General features: G+C 46.2%; 1 long non-coding RNA gene across 1 annotated transcript; it reads right to left on the bottom strand.

Annotated features, from left to right (window-relative positions):
- Positions 1-9,017: 9,017 nt before the first annotated feature.
- On the bottom strand, positions 9,018-19,232 carry LOC138925333 (uncharacterized). Its single transcript, XR_011441334.1, has 2 exons — positions 18,670-19,232; positions 9,018-15,276 (listed from the first exon to the last, which is right to left on the bottom strand). It is a non-coding gene; the product is annotated as an uncharacterized lncRNA (long non-coding RNA).
- Between the last annotated feature and the right edge of the window lie 2,796 nt (positions 19,233-22,028).

Raw genomic sequence — 22,028 nt, 5'->3', positions numbered from 1 at the left:
GGTTCCATCCCTTCCCGGGGGAGATTCTGGGGGCAATGGCAGACTGATGTGAGATGTAACAGCCCACCAGTTACCTTCAGGAGAAGCAGATTAGGGCCGAGGAAGGAGCTGGGCAAACGTGATGTCAGGAGAAAATTAGCCTGAATCCTCATCTTTGGCTCTGCTTTTTGGGATCCTGATCCAGACGTTGTTGAACAGAATTGGAATGTAGGTTCTGTCCAACTACAAAGCCTGGGGACCTTCCTCCACACCACACTGCGTCCTCCCTTGGCCTTTGTGCTAAAATTCGTGTGCATCTGGGTTGATTCTCCCGCTCCTTTTCCCAGAGGGAGCGATGCGTAGGAATTGTTTGTTTGTCTAAAAGCAGAGTGGAAGCTAACTGTTCTAGACTATGAAGCGGCGTAATGGACACTGCGCCTGTTACATTACATTTTACGGTTTTATAGCAATTACACTGCAGTTTATGGTGTCATAACATATTATATTTTATGGCTTAATATCAGCTTTAATACAAGACACCGTGGCCCAGAATTTTAACAAGGGGAGGCTTCCCCTGGTGGGATGGTAATGGGCTTTCCGCATGACCACATGCCTTCCAGCAGGAGGCTGGGGAAGGTGAAGCAGAGACCAGCTCTCCCTCCAGCCTTGATGGCCACCACATCCTGTGCCCTCTCAGTCAAGCCTGGCTTTCTCACTGGGGTTCTTTGCGCAGACTGGTTGAACAGATGCTGCTCTGGGCTTCCAGCCCTACCCCCCGTCTCTCCCTCACCCCCACTTACTTGTCGACGCAACAGACAGGATGATCTTTCTAGAGCACAAAGCTGATCATGTCACCTCCCTGCTTCAAACCCATCAATATCTTCCCATTGCCTTCTGGGTCAAGTTCGTACTCAGGTTCAAATTCAGCCTATGGGTTCATGGACCTTGTTGTTCTGATCCTCTGCCTTGCTTCAACCATTCCCCACCCCATGCACCCTATGCCAAAGCCACAGTGAGCTTCCTGTCATTCCCAAATGTGTTGTGTCCTTTTACACCCCCATGCCTTTGCACATGCTGTTCCTTCTGCCTAGAATCCCTTCCTGGATCTTGATTTTTCTATGCATTCATTTGACAAATATTTATTGAGCACTTACAGTGCTGGGCATTGTTCCGAGTGCTGGGGATGCAGCAGAAGTGAAAGAGTCTCTTCTCTCATGAGGCTCATCTTCTAGTGGGAAGAGGTGACATTGTAACAGTCCTTCAAAACTCAACTCACGCCACCTTCTCCAGGAAGCCCGCCCTGATGAACACAGGCAAAGAGGTATGCATTCCACGCCAATGCTGTAACACTTCCCATCACAACTGTGGTCATCTGTTCCCTTCTCTGCCTTCCACAAAGGCAGGAACAATGCCTTCCCCATCTTTTCTTCTGTATTGCTAAGTGCAAACTAACTCCCTGGCCCTTGTAAGTGCCCGTAAGTTGACCAAATAAGTGAATGAATAAAGCAAGAGAGAATAAATAATTAGTGTGATGATGGGTGCCAGTGCGATTTCACCCCCACCATGAAGACCTCTAGCACAGATGTCCCAAATCCTGCTGTCAGGAATTTGTGGCTTTGGGTTAAGCAGTGTCCACTCCCAGCAGCTCTTTTGAATGTAAGTGGCCTTGAAAGTAAGATGTTTGCATGAATTATTCCATCACGGCTCTTGGGAGCTGGTGAAGACAAGACTTCAGTGAGCTGCTCACCTGCACTGGCAGATAAAGAGAGGAGAAAAGCTAAGAGGCTTTGCCCAGGGCCCAGGTCTGTCTGAGCTCAGGAAATTTGTTGCAAATGTGTACAAATACATTGACTAAAAAGCCTTGAAAATCTTAGTGCTCTTAGAGAGGGGCCATGGGGGAATGAAAACAGCTCTGGGCTGGGCATCACTTTCTAGCCCTGACTCAGCTGCTGACTTGCTGTGCAACCTCTGGCAAGACTCTTGGCCGTTCTGGCCTCAGTTTCATGAACTACAAAACAAGGAGGCTGGACAAGATATGATCAGAGCCTCTCAGGAATTATCCGAATTCAGTGCTCCAATCCGAGCACTATCTTCCCCAGCTGTGGCGTTAGGCAAGATACGTAACCCTTTGTGCCTCAGTTTTCTCATCTATAAACTGGGGAGGGGTGTAAAAAATATATATTCTTCAGAGATTGGGGTTAATAAGTTAAATAAAATAAAACAATTAGCACAGAACCTGGGATATCATAAGCACCCAATAAATGTTAGTTAGGATTAAATGAACCAAAGGGTCAACATTGTAATCTCTGCAAACCACAGAAGCCCAGAGCTGGAAAGACTCTGATAAAGATAACAGCAGACCCGCCCTATGGGCTCGCCATGTGCCAGGCACTGTGCCAAGGGCATTACAAACAGCATCTCCTGTGAGCGTCTCAGTCACCCTGAGAGGTAGGTTACTTGGTGAATCTGGATTCAGCGTAAAGCTCAGAGCAGGTGAATAACGTGCCCAGGTTCACACAGATGGAAGGTGGCACAGCCAGGGCTCGAACTAGGATCGACCTGATGCCAAGCTTTTCATCCAGTTGGAAAAAGCTCCAGCTTCTTCCACCCTGCTGCCTTCCCCAGGACACTGGCCACAGGAATCTTCCAACATGCTCTGCTGCCCTTTGGCAGCATTCTTCAGCCATTCTTTCTTCAAATATTTTTCAATCCCACCTTTCTCTCCTCTCCCTCGGGAACTCCTGTTAAACATGTATTAGGCTGTTTGAAGTTCTCCCAAGACTCACTGATGCTCTGTTTGTTTATTTTTAATTCTTTTCCCTCTGTGTGTTAAACTTTGGATAGCTTCTATTGCCATGTCTTCAACTTCACTAATCTTTTCTTCTGCAATATCTAATCTGCAGCTAATCCCATTCAGTGTATTTTCCATCTCACACATTGTAGTTTTCATCTCCAGAAGTTCAATGTGGGTCTTTTTTATGTCTTCCATATCTCTACCTGACAGTTTATACTTAGGGAGTGTAGTGAGAGTAACTGTTTTAATGTCCTCATTAGCTAATTCTAACAACTGTGTCTGTTCTGGGTCGGTTTCAATGGGTTGGTCTTTCTCTTCATTATGAGCTGTGTTTTCCTGCTTCTTTGCATGCTTGGTAACCTTTGACTGGATGCCAATCAAGCATGGTCATGCGACCTAATTCTGGCTAATGAACCACGGGTCTAGGCCAATAATAGAAGTTCTATTTCCCTAGCAAGTGACTGGTTTAGGAGTGAGCATGTGACCTGGGTTCTGGTCAATGAACCATGAAGGACTTTTCGGGAAGGTTTCCTCACTCTTAGGAAAGAGGCCAATTCCTTGGGATGTGACCATATCTGGAGGGGACACCAGGCTGCTACATATATTGCATACTTATGGTGTGACAGGCCCTGTGCTAAATGCACCTGAAGTCGTGTGATCCTAACAGCACACCTTTAAAGTGTTTATTATCATGATGCCTATTTTACAGATAAGGAAACTGAGGTTCAGGTGGTAAATGCCCTTTCTTTCCCAAGGTCACATGGGTAGCAAAGGGCCGAGATGGGATTGGAAGCCAGGTCTCTCTGACTGCAAAACCAGTGACCTTAAAATCCTACTCTATACTGCCTCTGTGTTAAAGAAAAATAACCAAACCTCATCCAGATGAGCCCCCTTCCACTCATTGATCCATATTCGTGTTGCTCTAAGACAAGTAATTGGGGCGCCAAGGGTGCCGGGAAGCCATCCTAACGAGCTTGCTCAGCTCCTCTTCTGAAACCATCCCTGCTGGGCCATGGGGCCTCTTCTGTCAATACTGATGCCTGTCTGAGACACCCAGAACCTTCCATGGATGGGGGAGCAGCTGCTGCTGAGACTTAAAGAGAGAAAAGAGAAAAAAAAAATACAAGTCCCCTCAACCAAGCCACCACTTGGCAGACCCGGCAAATCCCTGTGCATCTGAGGGAAACTGAAAAGAAAAGACAAGATCAGATGCCAGGCGACCTGCAAGGTGCGTGGCGGGGCTCCCGCACCCAGGGTCTGCTCATCTGCATGTTCGTCAGTGCCGCGGAGAGCTGGGAAAGCTGTTCTGGCAAGGGGATGAGGCCTCTTTGCCAGGCATGCGGCTGGGGTAGCTGAGACACTAAGTTCCTGGACCTGCTCACAGGCGCTGCCCAGTCTTCGGCCCCCTGGAGGGCCAAAGTCACCCTCCAGGAGCGCGTGTTTCTGGGAAGTAGGACATCGAGCCCTCCTTTTCAAGAAGGATGGTGCAAGGTAAGGAGCACAGTCCTGGGTTGGAATCCCACAATAAGTGATTTCTCCTCTCTGGCAAATGGGATTAATTCATTCAACAAGTATCTGGGCATCTGGAGACAATGACAGTCCAAGGTCATGGGGATATAAGTAGAAGGCCATGCTTAGAGCCTGGTACCTAGTATGTCCTCAAGAAATGCAGGAACCCCAGATGGATCATGCAGGTGTCACCACCCCATGGCTGTCTTGTCCATAGGGACAGCAACATGTTAAAAAAGTCTTGGAGGCAGAGTTGGTACTCCAGCTCTGTCACAGTCACTGTCATGCAACCTTGGGCAATTACTGCATGTGGTGGTTAATTTTAGGTGTCAACCTGACTGGGCCACAGGCTGCCTAGACATTTCACCAAACAGAGTTCCAGGTGTGTCTGTGAGGGTGTTTCTGGATGAGGTTGACATCTGAAGCGGCAGACCCAGTTAGCAGATGGCCATCCCTCACGTGGGGAGGCCTCGTCCAATCGACTGAAGACCTGCGTAAAATAAAAGGTTGAGTGGGAGGGAACTTCTCCTAACTCTCTGTTTGAGCTGGGATACTGGTCTTTCCCAGCCTTCGAACTTGGACTGAAATATCAGCTCTTCTTGAGTCTCAAGTACAACAACTTTGGGGCTGTTGTGTCTCCTGGTTCTCAGCCCTTAGACTCAGACTGGAACTACACATTGGCCCTCTTGGGTCTCCAGCTTGCCAACTGCAGATCTTGGGACTTCTCAGCCTCCATAATTGGATGAGCCAGTTCCTTACGTAATATAGATAGGTAGATAGATAGATGATAGATAGATAATGGATAGATAGATGATAGATGGATAGATAGATGATAGTTAGATAGATAGATAGACAGACAGACAGATAGAGAATATTGATTCCGTTTCTCTGGAGAGCCCTAATACACGCCACTTTCCTGATTCTGACTCTTCATCGGTGAACTGATGACAATCATTCCTGCTTAGTGGAGCTGTGAGGACAAGCAATACTAGTATATATTACAATAGACTTTGCAACGTGCTATGAAGTGGATAAGTACAGGGAGCTGGGAGGCCCAAAGGAACACGTGACCCAGTCTTAAACAATAGCTTCTTATTGGAAGAGAGTGGAAGGATGAGCAGTTGATACCAGAATAGGGTATGGAAAGGATGTTTCAGGGAACAGCATATGCCAAGGCCAGGAGGTCTTATTGGAACACTGAATACAGCTCAGTATGTCTAGTAACAGATCATAGGGCCGTTTTGCATCAAATTAATAGGTTGTCTTTATCTTGAAGGCAATGAGGAGCCACTGAAAATTTTTTAGGCACAGCAGTGACATGAATCTATGGGACTTTAAACAATTCATTTTAACCTCACTGAATATCAGTCTCCTTATGACCAACATTAAAGACCTCCACCCGCCTCACTGCATTTTTGTGAAGATCAGATGACGTCGTGTACCTTAAAGGGCTTTGTGAATCACTGAGTGCTTGGCAAATAGGAGGCAGGTTTATCAACCGATAAGTCAATATTGTTATGTCAACTTCAAGGCTTTTGCGTCTCTCTAACCAATGCCACCAGTCAAACACGATATGGCATGAGCACTTATTTGGCAAACCCTAGAACTTTTGATTAAAGGTAGAGATTTGTGAGTTGCCTCCCTGGCATCTGTGTTTATCTGAGTCTTCCAAGAAGCAGATGCTAAAATTGGGTTAAACACGCAAGAGACGTATTATGAGAAATGCCTGTGAGAGACGGAGAGGGAGCCGGGAGAGGCTGGGAGAGCCGCCACCTTGATGCAGGTCTGGTCCCCAGTGGAGGATAGAGAGAAGGAAAGAAAGAAGGGTGGATGGAAGCATCTTAGACTGCAATGCAAAGCCATTCAGCAGGGCCACTAGGGAGTCCTTGAGCCAAAGTCACCTGTCAGGGGAGTCCTGTGTCTCCCAGGAATGGGCCTGCCTTAGTACCCCTTAAGAGCTTAGCCACTGGCTGGGGGCAGCCCAAGGGAAGCATGACCTCTGCATAAACACGGCGATTGATTTCGGAGCACAGCACCATCCATCACGCTTCCTGCATCTGAGAGATCTGAGAGGTGCGTTCTCATGGTGGCCACACTATCCATTACTCATTTGGTGACTATGGTCCTGATTTTTTTAGAAATCTGTTCCTTTCCTGCTCTCAGTCCAGGTGACCCAGGACTGAGATATTCAGAGCATCACTGGGGACTGTCCCCTGGATGCAGTGATTGGTGCATTCACGGACATGTGACCTAGGCTGGTCCAATTAGAGTGATTTCAGATTTGGTGAGCAGCATTAGGGAAAAGATGCTGATTTCTTTTCTCTGGATCTAATTACGGAAGGATGGAATCCAGGAGTCACGGCAGCCCCACTGACCACACGAGGAGAGCCCCTCTGGGACAGGCCACACGGTCAGAGAAAGAGGAGTTGCTCAAAGAAGAGACCATTTAAGCTCTTTTTTTCAGACATGTTTGCAGCCAGAATTGCTCCCTAACTGTTCAATTTTTTACAGTCTGTGTATTCAAACTTTTTCACTTTTTTTTAACAGTTTTATTGAGGTATAATATGCAATAAACAGCACAGATTTAAGAAGTACAGTTTGATGTTTTGACGTATTTTTACACCTGTGAAATCATTACCACAATTGGGCTAAGAGCATATCCATCACCCCTCAAGTTTCTCCCTGCCTCTCGTCAGCCTTCCCTCCCATGCCATGCCTCGGGCAATCACTCATCTGCTTCCTGTCACTAAAAATAAACAATCCTTTTCTAGAATTTTATATAAATTGACTCACACAGTATACACCTTTTTTTTGTCTTGCTTCTCTCACTCAGCATAATTATTTCGAGATTGATCTCTGTTACGCTTATCCACAGTTCATTCCTTTCTACTGTTAAGTAGTATTCCATCGTATGGATATCCCAATTTGCGTATCCACTCACCTTTGATGTACATTTTGGGTTATTTCCAGTTTGGGGCTATTCCAAATAAGGCTGCTTTGAGCATTGCGTGCAAATCTTTATATGGACATATGCTTTCATTGCTCTCAGACAATACTACCTAAAAGTGGAATAGTTTAATTGTATGCTACACGTTTACTTTTTTAAGAAATGCCAAACTGGTTTCCAAAATAATTGTACAATATTCCATTCCCACCAGCAGCACATAAGAGTTGCAATTCCTTCACTCTTTGCCAACCCTTGGTAAGGTCAGTCTTCTGAATTTTAGCCATTCTTGTAAGTGTGTAGTGATATAGTCTCTTCTGGAAATTTGGACTAAAGGTGTACCCAGAGACTGCCGTAGTCGGATGTTGGCATTGAAGTAGCAAGGTCATGAGCTTGACTTCTGCCCAGGGAGGAGTAGGAAAACGTTTTGAGGAAGCAGAACCGTGAGTAAGCAGAAGTCACAGTGAGTGGAGACAGCACAGAGTGGATGTACAGAGGAAAGAGGCCATGCCAGGAGAGAATCGAGATGGTTCCTAAACCTGCTTTAACTCCCAAATTAAATAATTCCATTTGGGGCAACAATTCACAGGTATCCCTTTTGGAAATGATTTTTTCTTTTCTGAACAGAAAAAGTAATATATTATCACCGGGGAAAAAATTGGAACAGAAAAAGCTCAGAGAAAACTACAAAAATAACCCCAGGTCTCATCTTCTCAAAGTAGCACATTTCCTTCCAGTCTTTTTTCCCTGCAGTCATAGCCATACTTTTTTTTTGTAAAACTGAGGTCATACTATTTGATATTCTTTTGAGCTCTTTCTCTTAACGATGTATCATGGACTTTTCGCAATACGTATTCTTCTCTAACACTCTTTTAAATGATTTCATAGTATTCCATTCTAAGGATATGCCATCATTAATTTATGCAATTCCTTGTCTGTAGAAAATTAGGTTTTTCAAGGGTTCTTTTTCCCATCGCTTTTATAGATAATGTTGCAAAGAATACAGCTGTAGCTAAATCATTACACACATAAGTGATTGTCCCCTTATAATAAATTATTAGAAGGCTGATTGCTGGGTGAAGGGGCATGCATGTCTCTTAAATCTTTTGATAATGTATTGTTAAATGACACTGCAGGAAAGTTGCAAAAATTTATATTCCCACCAGTAGTGATGAATGTGTCTGATCCAAGGAGTTTTTTTGATTGGTTCTACTGGATCTTGGAGACTATATCTCCACCGTTTGGCATGGTGTCTTGGTATACAACAGCTACGCGATACACGTTTGTTGACCCCAAGTGCAGTCACAAGGAGTGACTGAGAAGCCTTTTTTCTGTTGAGCTAAGTCGAGGGGTCTTGTGTTCTTTGCAGCCACTATAGCACCTAACAGACTTCCTGCCATGGTCGGGAAAACCATTTCTAATTTCATCAGAGAACGCAGAGCCCCCGGGCAGCGGATCCAAGCCGGAGACCCTGCCATCTTTGAGGTCATGACCTCCCGAGAGTAGAGTCTGTCTTCTCCTCTCTCTGGAACCCACTACTGAGTAGACAAAGATGGAAGAAAATGAGACAGATGGAGAGCTCCTTAAAACAATCAATTATTTCCATGCATTTGGACATGACAAAAGTACACCGGGGCCTGCGAGTTTTTAATAAGGCCTGTGCTGGGAGAGCAGCCTCGGGACCCACTGGCAGAGAATGAGACATTGCTTTCTGGAAGGCACCTACCGTGATAATGTTACCTGCCGTTTACGCCGTGGCAGAAAATAGACACGGAATCAGAGAACGTTAAATCTGAGATAATGGGTTTTTTAATTGTTTTCAAATTTTGGATGAGCATTTTAATTGAAGTGGTTGGGAGGTTAATGTAACTTTTGTATTTGATTATCTGGCAAGGAGAGGGGGAAATGAAGAAAAGTGGGGGAAATTGAGGTAGTCTTAAAAAAAAGATCTCATAACACATAGCATGATAAATTCCATTTCTGTACAATTGTTTTCATTATACGTAGTAGAAGCAAAATGATTTCTGTACATAATTAGTGCCAAGATCAGAGAAATGCTGACAGCCTGAGGTTCTGTGTTAACCCTCTGTGTGCTGAGAAGGAGGGAAAATCTTCCTTCTTTCAATAAATTTGTATTAAGCATTGGGAAAGATCTTGAAATTTAGAGTGGCCACTCTTGACAGACACAATGCCAGGCACTTTCCATATTTCCTTTTTCCATCTCACAACAATTCTACGAGAAGTTTTGTTGTCCATATTCTACAGATGAGGGACTAAGGCTCAGGAGGTTTAGGTGACCTGCTCAAGGTCATACAGCTGGTAAGAGAAGGCTTGAGCTCTAACCCAAACCTAACTGACTCCAAGGTCAGCATAATGTCAGAACAGCAGAATGGAGTCCCACATACCTAGGTTCAAATCCCCCTGTCTCATTGGCTCGATTTTATCTTCTATAATACGGTAATAGTGGCTGGCCCCATCACCTAGTGGTTAAGTTTGGCACACTCTGCTTCAGCAGCCGGGGTTCTGTTCCCAGGCACGGACCTATACAACTTGTCAGCCATGCTGTGGTGGTGACTCACATACAAATAGAGGAAAATTGGCAACAGATGTTAGCTCAGGGCAAATCTTCCTCAGCCAAAAGAAAAAAAAAGGTAGTAATAATTAAAAAATAATAATGTCACTTACCATCTGGGCTTTGGTTCTTTGTTTCGAGGATTTACTAAGAGGATGATTATCAAGCGCATTCTCGTTCCCAGAATGTGGCAAACGCTCAGTAGAACATTAGCTGTTAATATCAACAGGAATCTGTCTGTCTCTGCATAAAGCTTCTGACTATTTTCAAGGTCCCATGGGGAAAAGAAGTTTTCGAAGGTGTGGTTCCCAACCTCGGGGAGTTTACCGTGTGTTGAGACAATGGGTCGGGATCCCCAAACTTCCAGGCAGCTCCAGTCCGGTGAGTGGAGATGAGGCTGGTGACAAAATGCCCTTCCCTCAGTTTTCTAGGATTTCAGATATTCTATCTTACCAAGAAGACATGGCCCTCTGCCCCTCCCCCCCACCACCATGGATCTCCATTCTTTATTTTGGAAAACATGATCCCTTTCATCACCTGGAAAAGTATCTACAGTATTAGACTTCACCGTCTGTAGACACCGACGTTGGAAGCGGGAAATGGAAAGTCTTTAACAATCATGGAAGGTTTCACACGTCTGCATTTGGAGAAACTTTCTCTGGCAAAGATTACAGGAGCAGGCAGTTGAGGAGCTGTCAACTCTTTGGGGACTGAGGACCACTCCACAGATACTTCTGAACTTTCTCCCCCAAGACCGATGCTGCAGGCGAAGGGGGCTCGGGCAGAGCTCTGTAGTTTGTTTCCGTGCTCACGCTGCATTGCCCGCTCGGCAGTAGCGGCTGTCATCTATGGAGTATTGACCCTCCGCCCAACACTGGCCCCATCTGTCCAGTGCTAAAGGGACTTGAGGGAAAATGGGTCACCCGGCTGGTCACTGATGAATGTGGGATTTGAACCTTCGTTTGCCAGACACGGCAACTGTGACTTTCTGCTGTTGCTTCCTCCACTCACATCAGCGAGACGAGGATTAAATCCCAGTTCTGGCTCTTTTCCTTCCTCTTAAAGAATAGCCCAGAATTCTCTCCGAATACCCGACATGAAATAGAACAGATCCCTTTACTTATCCGTCTCCCACAACAGACAGTGAGCTTCTTGGCCTGATATATATTAGGTGCTCAGTAAATGTTTGCTGAGTGACTGAATGAATGGCTACCACAGATACAGCCACCGTATGTCAAAGGTTTTAAATACAAATTTTTAATATTCTGCCCCCTTATGAATCATTTCGTTTATTTTGGATCTGGTAAAAATGGGCGCTGTGGGGCTGGGGTCTTCATGTTGGAGAGGAAAAGGGAGTACTTTGGGATTTTAACGCAAAAGAGATGGTCTTGGGAAAATCACTTAACCGTTCTGAGCATCCATTGATTCACCCGGCAAACTGGGATAACACGTCAATAAGGAGCGGGCACATTCTTACTTCCTTCATCTCCCCACACACATACCCCTCTCTCTGTCTCTCTCTCTTTCTCTCTCTCAGGGCTGTCCTCTGGCATTGGTTTTGTTTGCAGCCAGGGAAGCGGGATGAGGTTACCTGGGGAGGAAGAGAGACGGGATGGCCAAGGGTCTGGACCCCACTGAACCTGAGGTCTGGAACGGGCTCCTACATCAAGTGCTGGCCCGAAGCTGACGGCGACACTCAGGACGGCCTGTGCTATGTGGGGCGCAAACAGAACAGCTGTGAGGCCCAGTGGCCTGTCTCCTCACAATCGCCTCCTGGTGCCACGGCACCGTCCTGGCATCCCCAAAACCAGAAGCTTTGGGAGCACCGGAAGGTGACTCCCTGGCATAGACTTTGGTGTCCTCATCACGAGCACAGCGGTGACCGTGTCACCACTCCAAGGGGCTTCAGTGGCTGTGGCCCTGTGGAGCCAGAACCAGCTGCTGCCATGTGGTGAGTGAATCCACACTCAGCTTGAGGGCATAGGCGAGAGCGGAGGACACAAGGGTGGGGCGGGGGCTTGCTGTCCCACGTAAGTAGGATGGGACTCCAGCCAATCAAGCTGAATGTAGAGTCGCATCACTGCTCACAAGCCCCACTGTTACCACTCGTTCTGGGCTGCCATCATCTCTCACCTAGATCCTTGCAGGAGCCTCCTGACTGGTCCCACGGCTTCCTCCCCTGCCCCCCACCGACTGTTCTCAACACTGCAGCCAGAGGAGTTGTTAAAACCTAAGTCAGGACTGAATGACTTCCCTGCTCTGGATTCTGCAATGGATCGCCATTTCATTCAGAATACAAGCCAGGCTCCTTAGGACGGCCAGGAGGCCCACGAGACCCAACACCTGTGCCTTTCCTGCCCCCGCCTCCATGACTCTGTCCTCATTCACTCTGCTCCTGGACACTGGCTTCCTTTCTGGTCCCCAAAAACACCAGACCTACTCTTGCCTCAGGGCCTTTGCATATGCTGTTCTCTCTACCTGTTATATTCTTCTCCAAAATAGGCATATGGCTCACTTTTCACCGTTTTTCGGCAAATGCCACCTTTTCAGAGAGGCTTTTCCTGACCACATTTCCTAAAATTGTCACCTCCCCCTAACCCATGCTCACCACCCCCATCCCACGCTTTATGTGTCTTGCACTCCTCACTGTCTGACATACTAGATACACTTGTGTATTTGTTATTGTGAGTTAACCCTCAGCCCACGAGAATGTCAGCTCCATGAGGGTGGGGAGTACGGTTTGATGGTCTGTCTGCTTTTCTGCTGTATCCCCAGTGCCTAGAACAGTGCCTGCCATAAGCTGGGTGCTCAGTCAATATTTGTTCAATGAATACATGAATGAATGAATGAACATATGAATGAATACAGAATATGTGGCTCTTTTTATCACCCACAGGTGTGCGCTGACTCACATGGGTTACACTGCCTCATAGGGCCAACATGAGCATTAAATGAGCTCAGGTATATAAAGTGCCTGGCACACAGTAGGCACTCAATTAGTGGTAGTTATTATTATTGTTGCCATTGTTGTTGTTGCTATCTGTCTTCTTGGCTCTAAACCTCTGGGATCCTCTCTGATCCCTTGCACTGTATTCCCGGCCCCCCCGCCCCCCGACTTGGTTCTCATTGGTCTGTCTCCTCGTTGATCAGTTCTTATCAGCCCGTGATTGTCCTCTCTTCCTGTGCTCAGGGGAGGAGTCTATTCCGGCAGGCCTCTGGGACCCCATTCTGTGTCTCCACCTGGTCTGCCTGGCTCCCTGGAAAAGGGAATAACTGTGAATCACTTCCTCCCTGAACCAAAGACCAAAAGCATCGTTGACAACATGCACCAGTTCCAGCGACCAGCAGACCTTTTCAGACGGGACAAGCTGCAAATCAATTCTCATTTCTTCCAGGTGAGAGGGAATGGCTGCGTGGTGACCCAGGGGGCCCCGAAAATCTCCCACAAGAAATCACTTCGGCTTCTACTTTTCTGCTTAGATGAGCTGCCGGCTTCTCTGCAAACTCGGATCTTTCTCCAAATGATTCACAGAAACAAGTGCTCCCCAAGGGCAGAGGCAGGTCCACCCCCATGTGCTGGCATCCCGTGACAGAGCAGCAGCCACTAATCACATTAAAAATAATAACAAAGTCATGATGGCAATAATAATAGTTAACCTTTATAAGCACTAATCAGACGCCAGACCCTAGACGTATATAGCAAGCTAATTAATCCTCACCGCACCCTTTAGAGAGGAGGAAAACAAGGCACAGAAAGGTTAAATAACTTGCCCGAGGTCACACAGCTAGCGAGTGGAGAAGCCAGGATTTCAACTCAGGCAGTCTGGCTCCAGTCATGGAACAGATGCCATCTGGCCCAACACTGCTGGGTGCTGGGAATAGAGAAAGGAGCAACAGATGACATACCCTGCGCTGATAGAGTTTATGGTCCACTGGGGGGCGGGGGCACTAAACCATTAAATGGACACACTGGTGGATCGCTACAGGTTGCCGTGATGCCACGAAGGGAACCCTTTGGGCTTCCTCTCGGAATAAATGATACCTTTGGAATTCACCTTCACCGGGACTCTCTGCTAGCTTGTAGACCAGAGAAGCCTGGGCTTAGAGAAGCCAAGTGGCTACTGTTTCTGGGGCATCCCCTTTGTGCCAGGTACTAACCAGCATGATTTATGCCCAAACTCCCCTCACTCCTCATAGGAGGAACTATTTTTGTCCCCTGTGACAGATGGAAAACTGAGACTCAAAGAGTTTGAGGGACTTGCTCGAGGTCTTCTGACAGCCGCAGGCAGAGCCAAGACTGAAGGCGGGGGTGTCAAGTCTTCTTATCAGATTATAGCTCACATTTCTCAACCTCAGCACCATCGACATTTCAGGCCAGATAATTCCTCACTGTGGGATTGTCCTGTGCATGGGAGGATGCTGAGCAGCTTCCCTGGCCTCCACCCACCAGACGCCAGCAGTGCCCCCTCCCCCCAAAATGCCTCCAGACATTTCCCAGTGTCCCCTGTCGGAGAGGGGGGCTCAGTCCTGTCTGAAAGCCACGGCTACAGACGCCCACCCATCCCCACCCCAGACTGCGTCCTACTCATCTCTGACTTCCGAACACCCAGCACAGTATCTGGCCCAAAATAGATGCTTAATTAAAGTTTGTTACATGAAAGGATGGAAGAAAGGAGGGGACGAAGGAGGTGGGACAGAAAGAGAGGAAGAGAGGGAAGGAAGAAGGAAAGAACGCCGAAGTTCCCCCCATGTGTGTATCACTGAAAGTCTGTAGGTAAATCAAGCCAAATTGATTTTGTAACCCAAATCCTATTTGAAGTCCCCTGGGGGACAGTCAGGGTTTCAGGGAATCTTGTGAGAAATTCTTACATGAAACAAGCAGTCTTTCCTGAGGAGTGATATGATTCGGTGTACACATACAAACATACAAACACATGCACACACGCATGCGCACGCACAGGTGAAAATGCACCCCTTGCTCCCTCCCAGTGGAATTCAGTTACCCATTTGGCAAAACACCCCAGGGGCTCCTCCAGGCTTCTTCACGGGACAATATTTATCAGTGACTGATGGTTACTATGACCAAGAGGGTCCCAGCCAGCCTGGGATACACTTCTCGCTACCGCATTGCTCCTGCTTTCAGCTCCGCAGGGTGTGGCTGATAAACCAGAAACTCCCCAGCTCCGCGTTTCCCTGGACTCAAGGCCTGCTTTTCCGTTTGTCCGTTTCCATCAACAGAAGCACCAGCTTTTCTGGGACAGATGTTTCCTGCTGGTACTTTCTGCATCCTGAGCAGGTGGCCCCGTTCAAGCTGTATTGTCGGACAAGCCTTTCAATCAAGGCTTTTCTTCCTGGGTCTGAGTGATGGACAGCACGGAAGGGAGCGCTGACGTGGAATCCAGGCAGGAGAGAATCGTGGGGTCTGCCGTCTTCCACGTGCTTCCAGAGGAAACCAAGATGAGTCCTTGTATTGGGCGCCTGGGGAAGGGCATAGCAATGAGTGACACACTGGGACTCAAATCCTGCCTTCCACACTTACTAGCTGAGTGACTTTGGAGGAGTTACTATAGGTCTCTGGGGCGCAGTGTCCTCCTGTTAGAGGAGTTACTCTAAATAGAGTTACCAGTGCGACTGACCTCAGAGATAGCTAGACGTATGGTTGGCCAGTTCCAGGCACGGTCACAGTAGGCAATACTTATTAAAGTAAATGGGAATTCTAGACAAAGCAGTGTGATGGGGAGGTGACAGTCACAGTGATTTGATTTGCCACGTGAGGAATTGCCTTGCCGACCTTAAGCATTGTCAACTTGATTTAGAAAGGGGTGGGGTTGTGAAAAAAATAACTGAAACTTGCTTCCCTCCGGCTACTTCCTGTGACCACGTCAAAGGGAATTCCTACGCAGCAGGACAATGCCAGGGGCGGCCTCGCTTCCTTTATCATCTGGAGTTTGGGCTCTGTGTTTTGAACAGGCATGGACGGGAAGTTCCTGGCTCAGAATGATTGTCTCGAGTTTTCCTAGGAACAGAGCTGGTATATAACTCTGCAGGGCAGTGGGGAAATTCTTCCGGTGTCGAGAAGCCTGATGTTTATGGTACAAGATGTGAGACAAAACCCCTCACTTTGTGTCTTGGTCCCATGAGTCAGAGTCTGTGTGACTTTGGAGGTGCCTCTTAACCACTCTGGACCACCTTGTAATGGATGCCTTGGGGTGTTTCTCCAGATCACTTCCCCCTTTCTCACCAAGAGCACCCACTCACATTTTCCTGGGGATAACCCTACCCCCGACCCCTATCTTCAGCTCTGTTTCCAGTGGGGTTGATCCTGCCCTCAGCTCTCGAGTGAGCCCTAATTGGCTTAACCCAGTCAGTGCATATATCCATCATCTGCTGTGATTGGTGGAGGGATGGGCACCTGACCCTGTTCACCCCCATGAGACACGAGGAGAGGTTTTCTGAGGTTTCTAGGACAGACGAGTGCTCTGTCCTCCATAAGACCTGTCAGAAGAGCTCGTCTGTCTCCCTTTTGGGCACTGTGATGTGAAGATATGAGAATAGGAGGCCACTATGAGTCAACCTGAGGATAAAGCCAATAAGGCAGCAGAAAGAATCATCCAGAAATGAATCCAGAGCCATAATGACAGCATGAACCCCTGGATCAAACCCTTCCTGAACTAGAATATCCCACAATTCAGTAATGTGAGCCAACAATCTTCCTATCCCTCCTCCCCTATTTCTTTTTTCCTTAAGCCAGCTCAGGTTGGATTTTCTGTTGTTTGTAACCAAAATATTCCTAAGTAGTATGCTCCGTTTTCTTTGCCATACTCCCTCTCCAAATTTTTGGATGAACGAAACAAAATAATAAGGAGTGTGAAAATGATACATAAACTGTAAAGCACTGTGCCAATTAGATGTGATGCAAATCAGAACAATCACTATGGCTGCCTCGAGGACTTCCCAGCCCAGAATAATCCAACTTGCAGCAGATGAGGAATATTTCCTTACATTCCACTGAAATATATTAGTTTCATTATGTTGAAATTATTAGCTCACGCATTGATAATGGCGGTTAATGGAGCTAACAGTATTATTCTCCTGTAAACAGAAGTGTATGTAATTAACAACTCTGTTAAGGCTCCTTGTATTCACTGGTATGAATTACACCCCTGTCCTCATCAGTGTGGTCTGGTCTGAGTAATCTAAGTGAAAACAGACTTCCGATCTCCAAGGAGAGAACTCTGAGCCCTCACCATCTTCACTGACTGCCGGTTGGCAGCCCTCATTGGCAGAAGAAAGAATGGGGTTGTGTTCTAAGTCCACCACTGAACCTCTACGTGATCATGGATACGTCACTTAACCTCTCTGGGCCTCAGTTTCCCCACGTATAAAATAAGGTTGACTTACCAGAGATTCTTAGCTTTTGGTGAACACCTGTGAGAAGCTGCTGAAAATTCTGGCTCTTCTCTAGAGAAGTGTGTTTCTACCTTTTCTGTATAGAATCATTTATATATTATTGCAAGAGGCCCATGGAAACCCCCATTTGCTTTTCCTTGTTCATCAAGCCAAACCAGCAAGTCAGAAATCCAGATCAAATGACCTCTAAGGGCCCTTCAAGCTCCATATTTTAAGGGTCCATGATTCCATGGTTGCACAGAAGTGACACAGTCATTTTGAGTTTCAGAAAGACTACTTAACTGAAAGCTGGAAATTCTCTGGGCATGGGTGTCATTGGTGAGAGGCTAGAACAGGCAGTCAGTGAGGAAACTGTTGAGTCATTTGGTAAGAACCGATGTGGCTCAGATAAGAATAAGAAAAGGGGATGGATTGGAAAAATAGCCAGAAGGCCGGACTTGGAATAAGATTAGATGTAGAGGAGGAGTCGCAGGATTCTAGCTATCATTTAGGATTAGGTTCAGCTTGGAGGAAACTCAAAATTACAGTGGCTTACACAAGAAAGAAGAATCTTTCTTCTGAGGTGAAAGACATCTAGAAGTAGATAGTCCAAGGTTGTTTGGCAGCTCTTCAATATTTAGAGAACCTGGTTCTTTCTATCTGTTCCACCCCCCTATCATATTCATTATACCCTCAGGGTCCAAAATAGCTGCAGGAGTTCCAGCCATCACTCCTGTGTTTCAGGGCATACGAAGGAAAACAAGTGAGAGTACAAAATGGAGCCCCCTTAAAGAGCTTCCCTGGAAGCTGTGGGGGAGGCTGGGAAGTGTGGCAATGTAGTGATTTGCTAGGGAGACTGCTCAAGACTTTTTACTAAGGAAGAAGGGAGAATGGGGATTGGGAGGCAACTGGCCATTTCTGCCGCAGCTTCCCTTTACAGAGACACAGGGAGGGGGAGGGGGATGGAGGCGAGTCAGATCTGGCGAGGAAGATAAAGAGTTCAGCTTGGGACATGCTGGGTTTGAGTGCCTGGGGACTAACCGTGAGAGTTGTCTGGGAGACAGCTGAATACACAAGTGTGAAACTCAGGAAAAAGGCTTGGGCCAGAGCTAAAGCTTGGAGAGCCACTGAGATGCAAGGGACGTGTAGAACGAATCATCTCAAAACCTAACTCTGATGATCTCAAACTTCCCTGCCATCCTTGAAGGAGTTCAAGGTCTTCTCACAGCTCTCAAGATAAAGATGAAAATCCTTAATGTCATCAACACTGATTTTCATATTCCAGCCCCTGACCACCACCTTCCTCCCACACCATGTGCCCCTTTGCTCTCTGAGCCCCGGACACGCCCCTCCCTCCTCAAGGCCCTTGGGGATGCTGGCCAGTATCCCATCTCCATCTCTACCTCCGCCTCTGACATTCTTACTACACTACCTCTGTTGACCTTTACAAGCCTTGTAATACTAGAAAAGTGGAATACTCACCCCATTTCACAGATGAGCATAACACCAGTTCCAAGAACGTGGTCACACACCTAGTAAGTGGCAGAGCCAGAAATCAGAGCTGAGGTCTTCCAGCAGCTGGTACCCGCTTCTCTCCACGCCGCGCACCAGACTGCTACCATGGGTGGCTGCATTCTCCAACAAGAAAAGATGGACAAAGAGAGAGAGAAAGAGATCCCCAGACACTCAGAGAGCTGACTCCAGTGAAGGGCTTGTTAGATCAGCCCCGACAAAAGCCGGCCCCATCCCTCCTTTCTCCCTCCCTCCCTCTCTTCCCACATCCCAGAGGAACTTGATTAATCCATTAGGTTTAACCTCTTTTAACTTCCTGATTAGTTACATTTATAAACTCCATTTGTTTTTGCTTTCTCATCAAGCCCAACCAACACCCCCAGAAAAAAAACTAGGCCAATTTTCGGAGCCACTGATTTACTGCAATTTCTGAAAATCAGACCGGACTGAGGAGAGACAGGCCTGGAATTTCAATTCCTCCTGTTCACGTTGCAGGCACCTTTGCTGGACGGGAGAGAAGGGAAACAGAGAATGGAACAAGAAGGGCAAGGTCCCAGATCTGAGCAGGGCAGCAAGACACCACGCCTGCTAATAAAGCAGATTGATGCATTCTGTAATTTCCATCTCCTGGCTGAGGAACAAAGCTACAAAGTACAGTAACAACAACAACAAAAACTAAAGATGAGAGATGATGTATTTTTATTGGTGAAGTGAAATCTCACAGTGAGAGTATGGGTTCCCTCCTCCCATTTCCCTCCCTACAGTGTGTGGTCCACACAGCGGCTGGAGAGGATATTTAAAAATTAATTTTTATTGTGACAAAAATAATGCATGTATACAGTGAAAAGCTAAATTTTAGCATAAAATTTAAAACAAAATTTCAACCATCCCCTCTCCTACCCGAGCCCTGCTCCACCAAGGCAACTGCATTTACCACTTCGGGCTCTTTTCTGGCATTTATCTCCATATTTTAAGTAACATACTAATACTGCTATTTATTGGGTTATCAATTATAGGCGTTATCTATTATACGTCTATCATGGAAGATAAGAATTTAATTTTCTTACATCGTGACCCTCCAGTCGCTCTTTTTCTCTTTATACGTATGTATATATAAAGAGACAGAGAGACCCCACTCTTCCACAGAATGTCTCAATTTTTGTTTAAACCAGTATTTAGTGTTAACGTTATTAGAACCATGTAAATAATTTTCATTCCTTAGCTAAATATTGTACAATGATTACATGCCCTTTCTCTTCTAACCCTTTATTTTTCCTGGAGATAATAATTGCCTCTTGTTTTTATTTCCTGTGTACCTCCCATTAGCCAGCCCTGGTGGTCTAGTGGTTAAGATTCGTCGCTCTCACTGCTGTGGCCCGGGTCGGGGAACCACATCACCCACCTGGCGGCTGTCATACGGTGGCGGCTGTGTGTTGCTGTGATGCTGAAAGCCATGCCGACAGTCTGTCAAATACCAGCAGGGTTGCTCATGGCAGACGTGTCTGATACAGTGTTGGAAGGTGAGAGGATGGCACAAAACACCAGGCAGGGTTCTGCTCTGCTGTCCACAAGGTTGCTAGGAGTTGGAATCAACTCTATGGCACTAACAAAAAGCTTTCCATTAGTTTTTCCTAAAACCTACAAGTATAATACAAAAATCTTAGTACCGTTTTTCCACATGGGAGATTTCTGCAACTTTATGTTGCTGCCTTTGTATTGACTTTTTCAGCAGTCAATTATTTTCTTCTATTTTTAATCATTTTAAGTTATAAAATATAATATACATATTGAAAAGTGCACAAAAGGAAGATGTACCCTCAATGATTTATCATAAAATAAACCCCCAAGTTCTTTTAAATTGTTTCAATAATTCATTCTTAATGCTCATTGGCCCTTTTGACAGTATCCTTTTCTTGTTTCATGGATGTAATATCTTTTCAACTCCAAAAGGGTATTAAGTGTTTATTTTGGTTTTGTTTTACTTTGTTTTCTTTTCCTATGTCATCTCTGTTTTCTCAAAGTTTCTTGTTTCTATTTGTTAACTTAGGTGTCTGTATTTTCATGTTAGAGAGTTTTCTTAGATGTTGGCCAATCATCATATGTCCTGACATACTTATAAGTTAAAAAAAAAACAGAAACCTAACTGAAATTTCTGCTTATGAGCAGAATTTTTCCACCAGTGGACTGGGAGGTGGGGTGGGGGGTCACCCAAAGGTCAGCCCCAAAGGGCCTCGTGCATAGTTGATTCTCAGCAATTATTTATTGAGAGACTCATCTTAATTCCTGTATTACTTATACTAGTGAAAAATTGGAACTTTGAAGCCTCTTTTCTAACTTTTTATTATGAAAGTTTCGAAAATACACAACAGAAGAACATAATGAGTCCCGTGTCCCCATCATATTTGGTTAACCTTGTTGCATCTGTGCCCCTGGAGGATTTCTCCGTAAATCCCTGACATCAGATCACTTCATCTGGAAATAGGAAGCCTGCTGATAACTCACCTTTGCGCACGGGCGGAATCTCTCCGGTTGGAACTCAGCATTGTGGTCACTGTCATTCCCCAGGTGCCCCTGGCTCCTGGAGTAACTCTCAGTCTCCCTCTATAACGCTAGGCCAACTCCTCCAATGGCTTTGGGCTCAACCCATAGAATATTCTTTGGAATGTTAGCCCCAAGGGAATAATATTTACCTTTAGCAGAACCAAGCCCTATCTTCACCAGGTCTTGTCCCTTGAGGAATGAGGACAAAGGCAATCCTGCTGGCGGAACTTCAAGAGACTATCCTGTCCTCAGGAAGGCCTCTCGGATCATGGCAGCAGGCGATGAGATATTTAAGGCTAAACTCCCAGGAGGAAACCTAAGCCGAGTTTTGTAAAGCCTAATCTGCAATGCCACCTTGCACAATCCCCTTTTCCTCTCCTGTCACTATAGCAATCCACATCCCAGAATAAGTCGTAAAGACATTCTCAGAAGAGACAAAAGGAGCAAGCCTGAAAATGCAGACTTCACTCCCCATCATTCTCAATTCCGTGATGCTTTCTTCTTGTAGGTTCTTGGCATCTTGTGATCCACAACACCTACCTATTGGTGTCTAGAAACAGCTCCAGATGAATCAGGATGCTCATAACATCTTGGCATCAGGCCAAGTCACACACAAATTTCCCAGTGTCCTGCACCCAGCAGTACTGCATGAATCTTACGAATTTCAGCTCAGACTTTCCAACCTGCTAACAGTGGCCAACCCACAAGGCAGAGCTTCTAAACCAGTACTTCTCAAATTATTTATCATGAAAGACTAATTTTTTTTCCCAATTCTTTATAAGCCAATA

This window comes from Equus caballus, chromosome 8 (genome assembly GCF_041296265.1).
Source record: "Equus caballus isolate H_3958 breed thoroughbred chromosome 8, TB-T2T, whole genome shotgun sequence".
Classification (NCBI taxonomy): Eukaryota; Metazoa; Chordata; class Mammalia; order Perissodactyla; family Equidae; genus Equus; species Equus caballus.
The sequence above is the reverse complement of the archived record's forward strand: the minus strand, read 5'-3'. Positions and strand labels throughout refer to the sequence as shown.